Here is a 13,307-nt window from a genome sequence, read left to right on the forward strand (position 1 = left end):
TGCACTCACGTGCTGGATTCCTTCATCATTGAGCATGGGACTATTCATGGAGCCTCCGCCTCCCGTTAGTTGTTTAATGGTCCACCACCATTCATGACTGGATGTGGCAGGGCTGCAGAACTTTGATCTGATCCGTTGATTATGGGATCACTTAGCCCTGTCTATAGCATGCTGCTTCCACTTTTTAGCATGCATGTAGCCCTGTGTTGCAGCTTCCCCGGGTTGGCACCTCATTTTTAGGTACACCTGGTGCTGCACCTGACATGCACTTCTACACTCCTTATTGAACCAGGGTTGGTCCCCTGGCTTGATGGTAATGGTAGAGTGAGGGATATGCCGGGCCATGAGGTTACAGATTGTGATGGAATACAATTCTGCTGCTGCTGATGGCCCACAGTGCCTCATGGATGCCCAGTTTTGAGCTGCTAGATCTGTTCTCAATCTGTCCCATTTAGCACGGTTGTAGGGGGTGGTGTGTGCAGTCAGCTTTGCCCCTGACTGATTTTGAGCAGTTTTATTAAATCCGTGTGTTAATGGAGACACGGAATGCAGGAGTTGGTTTAACAAGTCTTTACTGAATGGAGACAATCTGGAAACTGAAACTACAGAAGCCTGCCAGGGCCTTTTATACAGGGATGGTCACTGCCGGTACTGCAGTCTGAGACCAGTTATTCCCTTAAAGGGACATACACAACAGGTTTGAATCGCTCCCACACCCCTGGGTTCTAGACACCAGACTTAGGTACAGGTGGCGATACAGAATTGGAGTAGACAACTGGTTTGGTGCAAGAAAACTGTATTTTATTTAGAGTCACACTTAAAATTACACACTTAAATTACTGGAGTGATTACAGGCATACAAAAGTATACTTAATTAAGAATGGGGAACACACGGCACAATGAGGGAAAATCACGTTAATAATCCCCCTACCCTTGTTCCACCCCCAATACCTAACTAAATTGTACTGCAAGAGCCAGGGATTATGCTCACCAATGGGGGTTTCTTGACAGTTCGAATCCTGTCAATTAAGCCGGTTGCATTTTGGGGTTCGCTCTTTGTATCCTTTGGGGCCTGCCATCACCACGTGGTCCCAGTCTTGGAATCTGCGAAGATTCTTCAGTTGGGTGGAGTCCGCAGATGCAGTAAGGGCGCGGTTGTGGATTTGTCTGGGTAAGTACCTTCTTTTCTCCGTTAGAAATAGGGAGTAAAGTCTTTGTTGGGTACTTTAACTGGTAGAGTGGAAAACTTCGGGTTTTGTTCTTCTGGTGGTGGTCTGGTCATTGAGTTTTGTTGCGGTTGGGATTCGGTTGGCGGTCTTCAGTGTCGGCTCGGTCGCGGTGGCCTAGATCATTACCTGTGTAGTGGTAATGATCTGAAGGTATGGTTTACCCGGCCCTCTTGTTACCGCGGTGCTCGTAGTCGGTGTTTGTGTAAGGCTGCGGTTGCGGCCTAGTTGTCTTCGTTCGAGCCTGCCCCACCGTGCCTCCTCGCCATGATGTTCCGTGAGCCTCCCGGTTGCATGCCCCTGTGGCCTGAAGGCTTCTGCGAGTATTGTCAGCATACCTGCCGTTTCCCTGCTTCTTTGAGCTTCGAGTATCCTTGGACCCGAGCGTGTGCCTACTTGCGAGTCTGCTTCCCTTGGTTACCGGTGGGCCTACAATTATACTATTTTTGAGTTCGTTATCTACGTGCCAAATCAGGGCTAGTTCTTTGTCTGATTTTTGGCGGGCTCGTTAAGGTGATTATAGTCATTCACCTTAGCTGGTTTTTTGGGCGGTTGTCCTGTTGTTAAATGATTTTTCATGTCTTGGTGTTTGTTTATGCATAATGTAAATCGGTGTCTTCCTTGCTTGTTAGCTAATTTGAACGGTAGGCGATTATATATGCATAGTCTTGATGGCTTTTTGGTTTGTGCAAGATTAAGTCTCTTCCTGGGTTGATTTGTTTTAAAGGGAAGAATGCGTGTTCTGTCTCCTTCAGCTGTCTGGTTTGAAATCACAAATCAAAGCTGTCTACCACAGGCCCGGGCATGCCAAGTTTTGAGTTTTGAACTTGACATGTTGCGCAGGGCCCTGCTTTAACCTTGCAGTCTTTGCTATAAAGTCCAAAAGCCATTGTCCTTCAGGGTTCCCTTATTTAATAACTTGTCCTTCGGGGTCCCTTGTTGAATAACTTGTCCTTCAGGGTCCCTTATTTAATAACTTGGGAAATGTGCGAATTTTGAGAATCCTACACCCCCCCCGTGATAACTGAAAACTCTCTTCAAGTATCATACTTACAAACTTGAGCAAAATTCCCGACCCTCCATAGCCAATCTTCCCCTGTAAATTACCTATCTAAAATCCCATGACACACACATCCCCCATTCTTTAAGAATGTAGTGTACATAAGCATACATAGGCAAAAATACAATTATTTACATACATCCAAGCATGGAGGGGTCCAACACCCCTGCACCACTTGGTACACTTATATCTTTATTAAAACATAACACGTCAAAGTTTTTATTGGAATAACAAAACACACCAAAGCAACAATCTTTATTCAGAAACACAAAAAAATAAAAATTCAAACAGGTGTATCTCTCTCCACCTTAACATAATGCTTTTTCCAAGTCCTTTGGTTTTGAAATTCTAGTGTTTTGCCTTTTCCCTTGCACTGAGTGCACACTAGGTACAATACTATTCCCAGCTGGCAAACCACGAGGATGTGGGAAGCCATTCTAACCCATGAAGGGACCTCTATATTTTCAAAAATGTCCCACCAGGGTGGAACCGCAATATCCAATATTTTGGCCCCTATCTCTACTGTTTTCTGCTCCAACACGTAGAAATGTTTTTGTGAGATGACTACTGCTTTTAGCAACTTGGTAAGGTGTTCTGGTAGAGGGAGGGATTTCGTTGCCGAAATGTGCTACATATTTTTGCAGGTTGATGAAATTTTCTGTTACAGTGAGGTGAACAGTGGAGGGTTCAGGAATGGGGACAATCCGTTCTTGGGCCACTTGAACTTCCGCCTCAGGTTTAAAGCAGAAACTGCTGTCACTTACCGGACACCAGTTATGCTGTCCAAGCTGGTAGTGGGGCAAACTGGTGGTGACACAATGGCCCCGATTTTCTGCCAGCCGTCGGGCGGCTTTCCAGGCGGCCGGGGGCCGAAAATCGCCGAAAAAGCGGGTCGCGACCCCCCACGCCTGATTCCCCACCCCGTCCGACGTTCGGACCGCCATTTCTCTGCGACCCGATTCAGTCCCGCCCGCCGCTGGCGGGACTGGTCGTCGGAACACTAATTACCAATTATTACCTTGTTTAAGTCAATTTTCAGGGGCTGTTGCGATTTTGGGGCTTTCCCCCACATGAAACACGCCTGCGGGGAACCCCGCTGATGAAACCTGGCGTGAAACTTGCTGGCTTGCTTGCTGTCAGCTGCAGGTCATTCAGAAAAGCTGCGATTTAAAGGGCCAGCACTTGTATGTTGAAGGACCTTGTTGCTGCAGGCTTGGGGCTACTTCTTCAAGGCTTAGGCACAGCTGTGGAAGGTTGGAGCCTCACACACTTCTCCAATGTGATCTCCTGGGAAGCCCCTCTCGCCACCCTCACTGAGTGCTTCCTCAGCGGAGGCATCTATGAGAAGCATGGGACGCCTTTTTTTCCTTCCCTTCTTGCCATTAGAGGATCTCCAGCAGCAGAGGCAGCAGCAGCAGAACCAGGAACAGCATGATGAGCACCAGGAGCAGCAGGCTGCTGCTCACTCACCTGAAGCTGCACAGGCCAGAAGGGGCCAGCGCTTGGAAGTGGCTTGAGAGCACCTTGCTGTGCTTTAGGGGGCCATGGGAACCCGTTTCTGCACTGGCAGTCCTACTCAGAAGGACTTCCATGAAGATCTGGTTTCTCTGTTCAATAGATGGCCAATGCTCCTCAAGAGATGTCATTCTCTTATGAGCACTCACCATGTTTTCCGTACCCTGGCGAGTTCTCTCCTCCATGGAGGTTGCCAACCTTTCCATGCTGATGCGTTCATGCGCCAATAACTCCACAAAGGCTCTGTTCATGGTCACTATGGACTCCTCCATTCGCTCCACACTTGCAGCGACCCTGGAGACAAAACCTGCCAGAGACTCCTGCATCTGTGCATGGAGATCCATCACGTCTTCTCTTGTGGATGGACCCAGAGGCAGAGGGTTGACATGCAGTGCAGCTGAGCTGAGCTGGCAGAGTCCTGCGCCCTCCAATGAGGACTCTCCACTGCTGTCCCTGTCTCCAGAATCTGCTGAGGCTCACCAGTGAGCTGTGAAACACCAGGTGACAACACTACTCTATGCCCCGAAGTCCCCCCGAGGTGTGAGTGTCTGCGCTGGTGCTGGGTGCGCTTACTTCTGCTGACGCTGCGCCCTCAGAGGTTGGAGCTTCCTCTGAGGAGTCTGGCTGCACAGTGAGGACGGGAGCTCTGGATCGTACTGTGGGGGAGTAAAGGAAGGAGTTAGAGATGTAATGCCAAGGTTCTTCTGGTGACTCCCAGCGAGTTGGCATCTGCTGACACCTGCATCCATGCAGCATTGGTCTCAGTTGGAGGCCTCTTCCTCCCTGACCTAGGGAAGAGGACCTCCCTGTGGACCCTAACCCCATCCAATAATGCCTGCAGTGAAGCCTCGTCGAATTTGGAGGCAGCTCGGGGTCTGGCACTGGCCACAGCTGCTGTAGGCTCCTCTGCCATCCTGTATGGTTCGTTTGGAAGCCTTCAGAGGATGCAGTGCTTGCTATGGACCTTGAAAGCATTCTCAAATGGATGGAGGGCTGCGAGGTGCTTGTTGCTGGTCGAGGAGGGGACTAAACCCTGTTTTAAATCCTTCAGGATGCTCCGGCCCTCGTCTAGCAACCATGCCCCGTACAGTACGCACACCTCGTTCTGTGCAGCCTGATCTGAAGCATTCCTGTCCTCTCTTATGAGGGCATTTACAGTTTTTGCGTGCTTCTCCAGCTCAGCAATGATCTCTTCTAAATGGACCATCATAGCTTGGTCCTCGTGTAACTCTGAGCCTACTACTGTATTTTCATCCATTCAGATTTTTCGTAACTGTTTCTTCAAACCGTTTATCTGTGTCTGCAATTCTATATCATCCAGGCTGCTGATGACAGAGGATCCCGTGTTATATGCAGTAAAAACATCATTCCAGGTTCACCTTCTTTGTCTCTCCGTGTTGCTAGAGTACTCAGTGTGTGTAGTGTATAGTTCTGTTTTGTCTACGTCGGCAAAATCGAACTCGTAGAATTTCCAGAACATTTCTTTTAACAGGGCCTGGTATAGCTGTTCTGTCTCTGTGGGGCACCACTCAGGTAAGTGTACCTCGGTAAGGTTTAAAATCACGGAAGCTACCGCGTAGTGTACCCCCTGGTATAGCACCTGTTCCGTTGGCACGAGTACCAGCCCATTCCCTGGTCCCTTGGTGGTGGCAGGGCACCCCTCTATGTGTGTCCTTTCTGTCTGAGTCATGGGCAGGGGCTTTCGGGCGCGTGCCACGAGTTCAGTGGCTTTGACTGGGGCTGGAGAAGTGGGACTATGCAGGTGTGTAGGTGGGAATCCCATTCCACCCCCTCCCCCTTATCCTGCCATGATGTGGAGAAGATGGTGGATATGCCTGTGGGGCAGGCCCTTTGCGACTCCCACATGCAGACATAAATTCCCCGTTCCGATACCCACCACTTATCCCAGCATACACTAGTTCCCCCTTGGGTCCCTGTGACCGTCCGGTAGGTGTCGTTACCCAGCCGTTCCCAGTCAGCTGTACGGTCCCCCATGTCTCTGCTCAGCTTTCTGAGCCACCACCACCTTCCCAGGGGAACCTGTCCTCTACAAGTCAGGCACACGTGTTTCCCCTCAGTGACCCCGACCCATGAGGCCACAACCTGTACGCTGGGGCAGGGGAGGGAGGCCTCCCCGTAGGTGAACCCGGTCTGGCTGGAGTACCGGGTGGAGTTAGATCCCAGCCACCCTGGCCACCTTCCCTCATGGGAATAGATAGCGAGCTCCTCCACGCCTCGTTCGCCGCCCCCGGCAGTCACAACCGGTGCTTTCCCTCCTGAGCACCCATAAATGCGGGAGTCCTCCACGTCACCTCGCTTCCCAGTGCTCATTCCTATCAGGGCGAGTAGGAGTAAGGCCCCCTTCATTTCGAAATCCCTTCTGTAAAGAGACACAAGAGCATATAGCCAGGTCCCGAGAAGATTCTCTGGCTTGGGTAAAGCATATTCGAGTCTTGCGACCTCGACTCAATACAAACACTCTTAAAACAATAACACTTAAACTACCAATCACCTTGTTTAAAATTAAACAAATCACCCAAACTTAACAATAACAAAATTACATTACAGAAGCTATGTACATCCGCCGTCCAGCTCCAGGCGGCCAGCCTAATCCCTGTTTGGGCTGCAGCACACTACTTCCTTCGGTGTGGCTGCCTTGTCCTGTCCCTTTGGGCCCTCGCAGCCTGCGGCTGCTGGCTGGGGACCTCTGTCCTCAGACCAATCCCTGACTTGAGAGGTTGCCCGTTTAAACTGGGGAGCCGGTGACCACCGTTTCTTTGGCCGTGGCATTCTTGGGGACCTTCTAGGGACTTTGGATGGTGGGGTTTTTCTGGCTGGTGGTTCTTTAACACGAGCCACTGCCCCCTCCGGTGCGGTCTGTGAACCTTCCACTACTGCTGGCTGGGGATTTTCCACCTCAGGCTTTACCTCTCCTAAACCTGTGCTGGGGCAGGCAACTCTGCGCAGCCTGATGCTGCCGGCTGAGGGTCCCCGCACTCACATCCCACCTCTCCTAAACCTGGGTTAGGAGTGGGCAACGCTCTGCAGCCTGATGCTGCAGGCTGAGGGTCTCTGCCCCCAGGTCCCACCTCGTCTAGGTCCCAGATGAGTGGGGGAGTGTCCCAAACAGTGGGTGGGATGGCCCCTCCCTTAAAACAAGCCACTGCACCTGCCTGTGCAGTCTGTGAGTTTGCTCCTGCTGCAGACTGAGGATTTTTATCCTCAGACCTTGCCCCAACTGGCTGTTCCCTTTTCTCGGGCTTAAACAATTTGCATTGGTTAATGTGGCTAGCAGCCTGCCAGTAACCCTGTTCTAAAATTTTGTCCGTTGCCCCGAATGGGCCTTCAATGGACTCCCCATTCTTTTTCCTTACCGGGATGGTCTTAAAGATGGGATCTTGGGCTTGGACCTGCTTTAAGTCCGGGGCCAAAGCTACCCCCTGTGTGCCTCCCTTGTCCCGGACTGCGGCTACCGGGCTTGCTCTACAGGGATCCCAGAACTCTCCTTCCCTGGCCCCCTGCTTGGCCACCTCATCGGTCTTTTGGTTACCCTCCCACGTGGTATGGAGGGATCCTAAATCTATGGTCAAAGGTTTGGACCTTTCCCCAGCCTGCCCGTTCTCTGTGAATCCCATTAGGCTAAATGGGACCTTATTAGACCTGGGTGAATTGGTCGGGTCTTTCGAATGGACCACCGTGCTGGAAGCTCCAGTGTCCACCAAATATCTCCCCTGCATCGTCTCCACCCCCATCTTAACATAGGGCCTGCTCCCCTCATCATTTTCAAGGGGACACAGGTCGACAGGCTGTGCTAGTTCTAGTCAGAGCTGTGGGTTGGATGGAGTGGATGGGGTGAGAGTACCGGTAGTGGTCAATAGGGTCCTCATTGCGTCCAAGAATGACTCAACCGTGACGGGAGGGATTCCTGTCTCTGTCTTTTGGGCTGGGGCTGAGGAATTCTTTCCCTTGTTATCCTTCCAAGGATTTCTACACTCCTTCCTCCAGTGTCCATCCTTCCCACACCCGTAACAGTTAAGCTTCATGCTGGAAGGGTTATTCCCTTCCTAATGCCACTCATCCTTACCCTGGCCGGGTTTTATTTCATGCACCTTCCCCTTAGGTGGGTGTGCATCAGTTCCCTTTCCATTCCGGTAAGCTACGGTCAATTGTCTGATCACCGTCAGTTCGGTAGTCAGGGGAAGCTTTGGGTCAAACCACATTTCGGCCTTGGCCCTGACCTGTGGCAAGCTGTTTGCCACCAGGCAACGGAGCCAGTGGGCCAGCTGATCCAGGTCCAGGTTAGCCCGGTTAGGTGCCCCTGTACAGGCACTCCTATACACCGGCCACAACCTGTCCGCGAAAGCCTGCGGGGTTTCCCCTGCGAGCTGCACTGTTTTCTCCACCCGGGAGAAAGGAATTCCCTGATTCATCCCCATGGCCTCAAGAACTTCCTCCTTGAGCTCCCCATACTCGCACTGTTCCTTCTTACACTGGTCAGAGAGGGACTGGAGGAGCGTACTCTCCAGGGAAAATAGCAGCATTTTGGCCTGTTCAGCATCATCACACTCGTTGATGCTGGCTGTCTGCAATACTTCCCTGAAGTGGACCGAAGGGTCCCCATTTTCTGTGAGTTTTGGTATATGGCTTACCATAGCCCTAAGCTATTGGGTGCCGTAGGGAACTACAAACTGGTTTTGGAGGGGTCCCTCCTCTCCGTCCTCAGCGGGTGGGCCAAACCTTCGCTGCCGGGCCGGGCACATTGGCCCCGGTCCCGGCCTCTCTCATGGGTTTTTTTCCACCTCAGCTTCTACCCCTAGCTCCACCCCCCCCCCACTGCCAGACCTCGCTGAAACCTGGCGCTACGGGTGGTGGTCGTGGGACCTCCTGTTCCTCAACCGGGTTGTCCCTTGGCACTACCAGTGGTGTCTGAACCGTTCTTCCTTTGTTCCCTGTAAAATCCACCTGGGCTGCCTTCGGGCTTATGAGGCACACCATGCCCTTTGCCTTCCTTAGGGCAAGGCTCAGACTCTCTATCTGTTCCTGGCAGGGGCCATGATCTGCATCCTCAAACCCCTGTGCGTCACTATCTTATAGGCTGCCTTTTACTTTCTCCTCCTGCTCTCTTACTTGTCTCGCTAGGTGGGCATTCTTTTCCCGCAACCTCAGCTCATTCCTCTTGGCCTCGGTGACCTGACACTGTAAGTATTCCTGCCTGGCCTTATGCTCCTGCAGTAACTGCACCCTTTCCTGGTTCAGAGCCTGCAATCCTGCCAGTAACTTTTCCCCTGCTAGAGCTCTTGCTTGGGCTTCCAGGGCTGACTCCCGTACCTCGGCTGCCTGTGCTTCAACGAGTCTGTCCAAAAGCTGGATCTGTTTCTTGAAGCACATCAGCCAGACTGCCTTTAACAGATTGGTGATCCACTTCTTAGTGATATTCACTTTACTGAAGACATAATTTGAAATCGTCTCTTCCATTACAGTTTGCTCTTCCAAATCAGTGTCTATTGTGCCGCACCCCTGTTGCCGGAGTCCTGCCGTGGTCGCCATTCTGTAGGGGGTGGTGTGTGCAGTCAGCTTTGCCCCTGACTGGTTTTGAGCGGTTCGAATCGCTCCCACACCCCTGGGTTCTAGACACCAGACTTAGGTACAGGCGGCGATAGAGAATTGGAGTAGGCAACTGGTTTGGTGCAAGAAAACTGTATTTTATTTAGAGTCACACTTAAAATTACACACTTAAATTACTGGAGTGATTACAGGCATACAAAAGTACACTTAATTAAGAATGGGGAACACACAGCACAATGAGGGAAAATCACATTAATAATCCCCCTACACTTGTCCCACCCCCAATACCTAACTAAATTGTGCTGCAAGAGCCAGGGATATGCTCACCAATAGGGGTTTCTTGACAGTTCGAATCCTGTCAAGTAAGCCGGTTGCGTTTTGGGGTTCGCTTTTTGTGTCCTTTGGGGCCTGTTGTTGCCACGTGGTCCAAGTCTTGGAATCTGCGAAGATTCTTCAGTTGGGTGGAGTCCGCAGATGCGGTAAGGGCGCGGTTGTGGATTTGTCTGGGTAAGTACCTTCTTTTCTCCGTTAGAAATAGGGAGTAAAGTCTTTGTTGGGTACTTTAGCTTGTAGAGTGGAAAACTTCAGGTTTTGTTCTTCTGGTGGTGGTCTGGTCATCGAGTTTTGTTGCGGTTGGGGTTCGGTTGGCGGTCTTCAGTGTCGGCTCGGTCGCGGTGGCCTAGGTCATTACCTGTGTAGTGGTAATGATCTGAAGGTATGGTTAACCTGGCCCTCTTGTTACCGCGGTGCTCGTGGTCGGTCTTCGTGTAAGGCTGCGGTTGCGGCCTAGTCGTCTTCGGTCGAGCCTGCCCCACGGTGCCTCCTCGCCGTGATGTTCAGTGAGCCTTCCGGTTGGATGCCCCTGTGGCCTGAAGGCTTCTGCGAGTGTTGTCAGTGTACCTGCCATCTCCCTGCTTCTTTGAGTTTCGAGTATCCTTGGACCCGAGCGTGTGCCTGCTTGCAAGTCTGCTTCCCTTGGTTACCAGTGGGTCTACAATTATACTATTTTTGAGTTCGTTATCTACGTGCCAAATCAGGGCTAGTTCTTTGTCTGATTTTGGCGGGCTCGTTAAGGTGATTATATTCGTTCACCTTAACTGGTTTTTGGGCGGTTGTCCTGTTGTTAAATGGTTTTTAATATCTTGGTGTTTCTTTAAGCATAATGTAAATCGGTGTCTCCCTGGCTTGGTAGCTAGTTTGAATGGTAGGCGATTATATATGCATAGTCTTGATGGTTTTTAGGTTTGTGCAAGAGTAAGTCTCTTCCTGGGTTGATTTGTTTTAAAGGGAAGAATGCGTGTTCTGTCTCCTTCAGCTGTCTGGTTTGAAATCACAAATTAAAGCTGTCTACCACAGGCCCGGGCAGTCAAATTTTGAGTTTTGAACTTGACATGCTGCGCAGGGCCCTGCTTTAACCTTGCAGTATTTGCCATAAAGTCCAAAAGCCATTGTCCTTCAGGGTTCCCTTATTTAATAACTCGTCCTTCGGGGTCCCTTGTGGAATAACTTGTCCTTCAGGGTCCCTTATTTAATAACTTGGGAAATGTGGGAATTTTGAGAATCCTACATGGTGGTAGTGCCACACATCATGATGGAGGGTGTCCTCAGTGTGAAGACAGGACTTCGTCTCCACAATGACTGTTCGGTGGTCACTGCTACCAATGCTGTCATGGACAGATGCATCTGTGGCAGGTAGATTGGTGAGGACGAGGTCATGCAGCATCATTGCTTGTGCAGCATCATTGACCCTTCCCTTTAAGTGAGGGAAGCAGCTTCTGTGATGAAAGAGTGCCATTCACAATGCACTCAAAATTGTTTAGCACTCTGCCATTACCGCCCCGCTCTCGGACTTCAGCGCCCTAAGAGAAGTGTTTAGCACTTGATTTAACGTTCCACTTCCCTCTTGGAGCTCTAAAACTCAATTTCACAGGAAGCGAGAATGATTAATGCCTGGTGCTAATTTTTCAACTTTTAAAGTTTTAGCGTCCCAAATGGGACTATACCGAATTTCTCCTCATCACTATGAGTGGAAGGCAGCAACACTATTCAGACATGGAATGATTCCAGCCTATTGATTTTGTTTAAATATTACCAATGTCAGCCAATTTATTCAACATTACTTAATCTGACTTTTTATCAATACATGTGGAGCATAAACACCGGCATGGACCTGTTGGGACGAATGGCCTGTTTCTGTGCAGTAAATACTTTGTAATAATTCATAATATCATTTCCCCACATTTTCTTCATTGCATAAATTTTAAATCTGGTCAAAATAAATTAAGTTTAATGCCTGTACTCTCTTACATGTAATAATGGGGCTTATTATCTCAAATAGTCCTACTAACACTGCTAAAGCAAAAACAATGAGTGCAATCGCATTGAGTTTAAGCAGACTTTGGTAAGTGGCAGAAAAAGTCTTTTAAGTGCATTTACTGAATTTTAGTGAGTAAAAAAGTGAATTATTTGAAGTAAGTTAAATTTTTTAGAGTAAGTTAAGCTGTTGGGAGTTGAAACCGGAAGTAGAATCCGGGTATAAAAAGGGGCGGGCTTAGTGCGGTAGCACTGAGTGCGGTCGCATTGAGTGTAAGTAGAGTTTGGTAAGTGGCAGAGTTCGGGCAAGTGGGAGGTGAGGGTTGCTTGTTGCTCTGTTTTGCTTCCCTCTCTCAGGCTAATTCAACACTGCGGACGTGGAGCAGTGAGACAATTCAACCGGACAGGTCCCCCAGACAGCTTCCACGAGGGAGGTTGGTGATCAGCTGGTTGGTAGGTTCTCTTCCTTCTCTTCTATACCTTTAAGTTGGTAAGTCCTATTAAATAGTGGTGTAATATTATCATCTATATCGGGGCAGAGGGTCTTTATAACTAATAATAAGAAATGTAATTAATTACACAGATATGGGTGAACAGGTGATGTGTCACTGTTGCAAAATGTGGGAGCTGGTGGACCCCATTGAGGCTCATGGTGATTACATTTGCGATAAGTGTTTGCTGCTAGAGGAACTCAAGCTCCATGTTAAAGAGCTTGAGACCGAGCTTCAGACACTGCGACACATCAGGGAGGGGGACATGTTCCTGGACTCTATGTTTCAGGAGGTGGTCACACCTATGAAATTAATTACTGCAGATGTAGTCCGTGGTCAGGGACAGGATGGTGTGACTATGAGTGAGGAAGGTACAGGGATCCAGGATGTAGTGTTGAAGGAGCCGCAGCCCTTGCTCTTGTCAAGCAGGATTGAGGTTCTTACTCGCTGTGAGGGCGGGAGCGGGGACTGCAGGGAGGATGAGCAACCTGAACACAGCACCGTGGTACAGGGGGCCATTCAAGTGGAGGGAGTAAAAAGAAATGTTGTAGTGGTAGGGGATAGTATCATTAGGGGGATAGATAGGGTTCTCTGCAGTCAAGAGCGGGAGTCCCAAAGACTGTGTTGCCTGCCCGGTGCCAGGGTTAAGGACATCTCTTCTGGGCTGGAAAGAAACTTGGAGTGGGAGGGGGAGGATCCAGTTGTCGTGGTCCATGTTGGTACAAACGACGTAAAAAGGACAAGGAAGAAGGTTCTGTTAAAGGAGTATGAGCAGCTAGGGGTCAAATTAAAAAACAGAACCTCAAGGGTAATAATCTCTGGGTTATTACCTGAGCCACGAGCGAATTTGGCTAGGATAAATAAAATTAAAGAGTTAAATGCGTGGCTCAAGACTGGTGTGGGAGAAATGGGTTTTGCTTCTTGGGACACTGGCACCAGTGCTGGGACAGGAGGGAGCTGTTCCGTTGGGACGGACTCCACTTGGTCAGTGCTGGGACTAGAGTCCTGGCGAATCATATAACTAGGGCTGTAGAGAGGGCTTTTGTTAAGTCTGTGTGTTATATTGAGAATTACTACACAGACCACAAGAGTAAAATTTAACAGGTCTTTACTGGTTGAAGGTCAGGGTGGAACTGC

Source organism: Somniosus microcephalus, chromosome 1 (assembly GCF_052327205.1).
Source record: "Somniosus microcephalus isolate GS21.2 chromosome 1, FLI_Smic_1.0, whole genome shotgun sequence".
NCBI classification, from domain to species: Eukaryota; Metazoa; Chordata; class Chondrichthyes; order Squaliformes; family Somniosidae; genus Somniosus; species Somniosus microcephalus.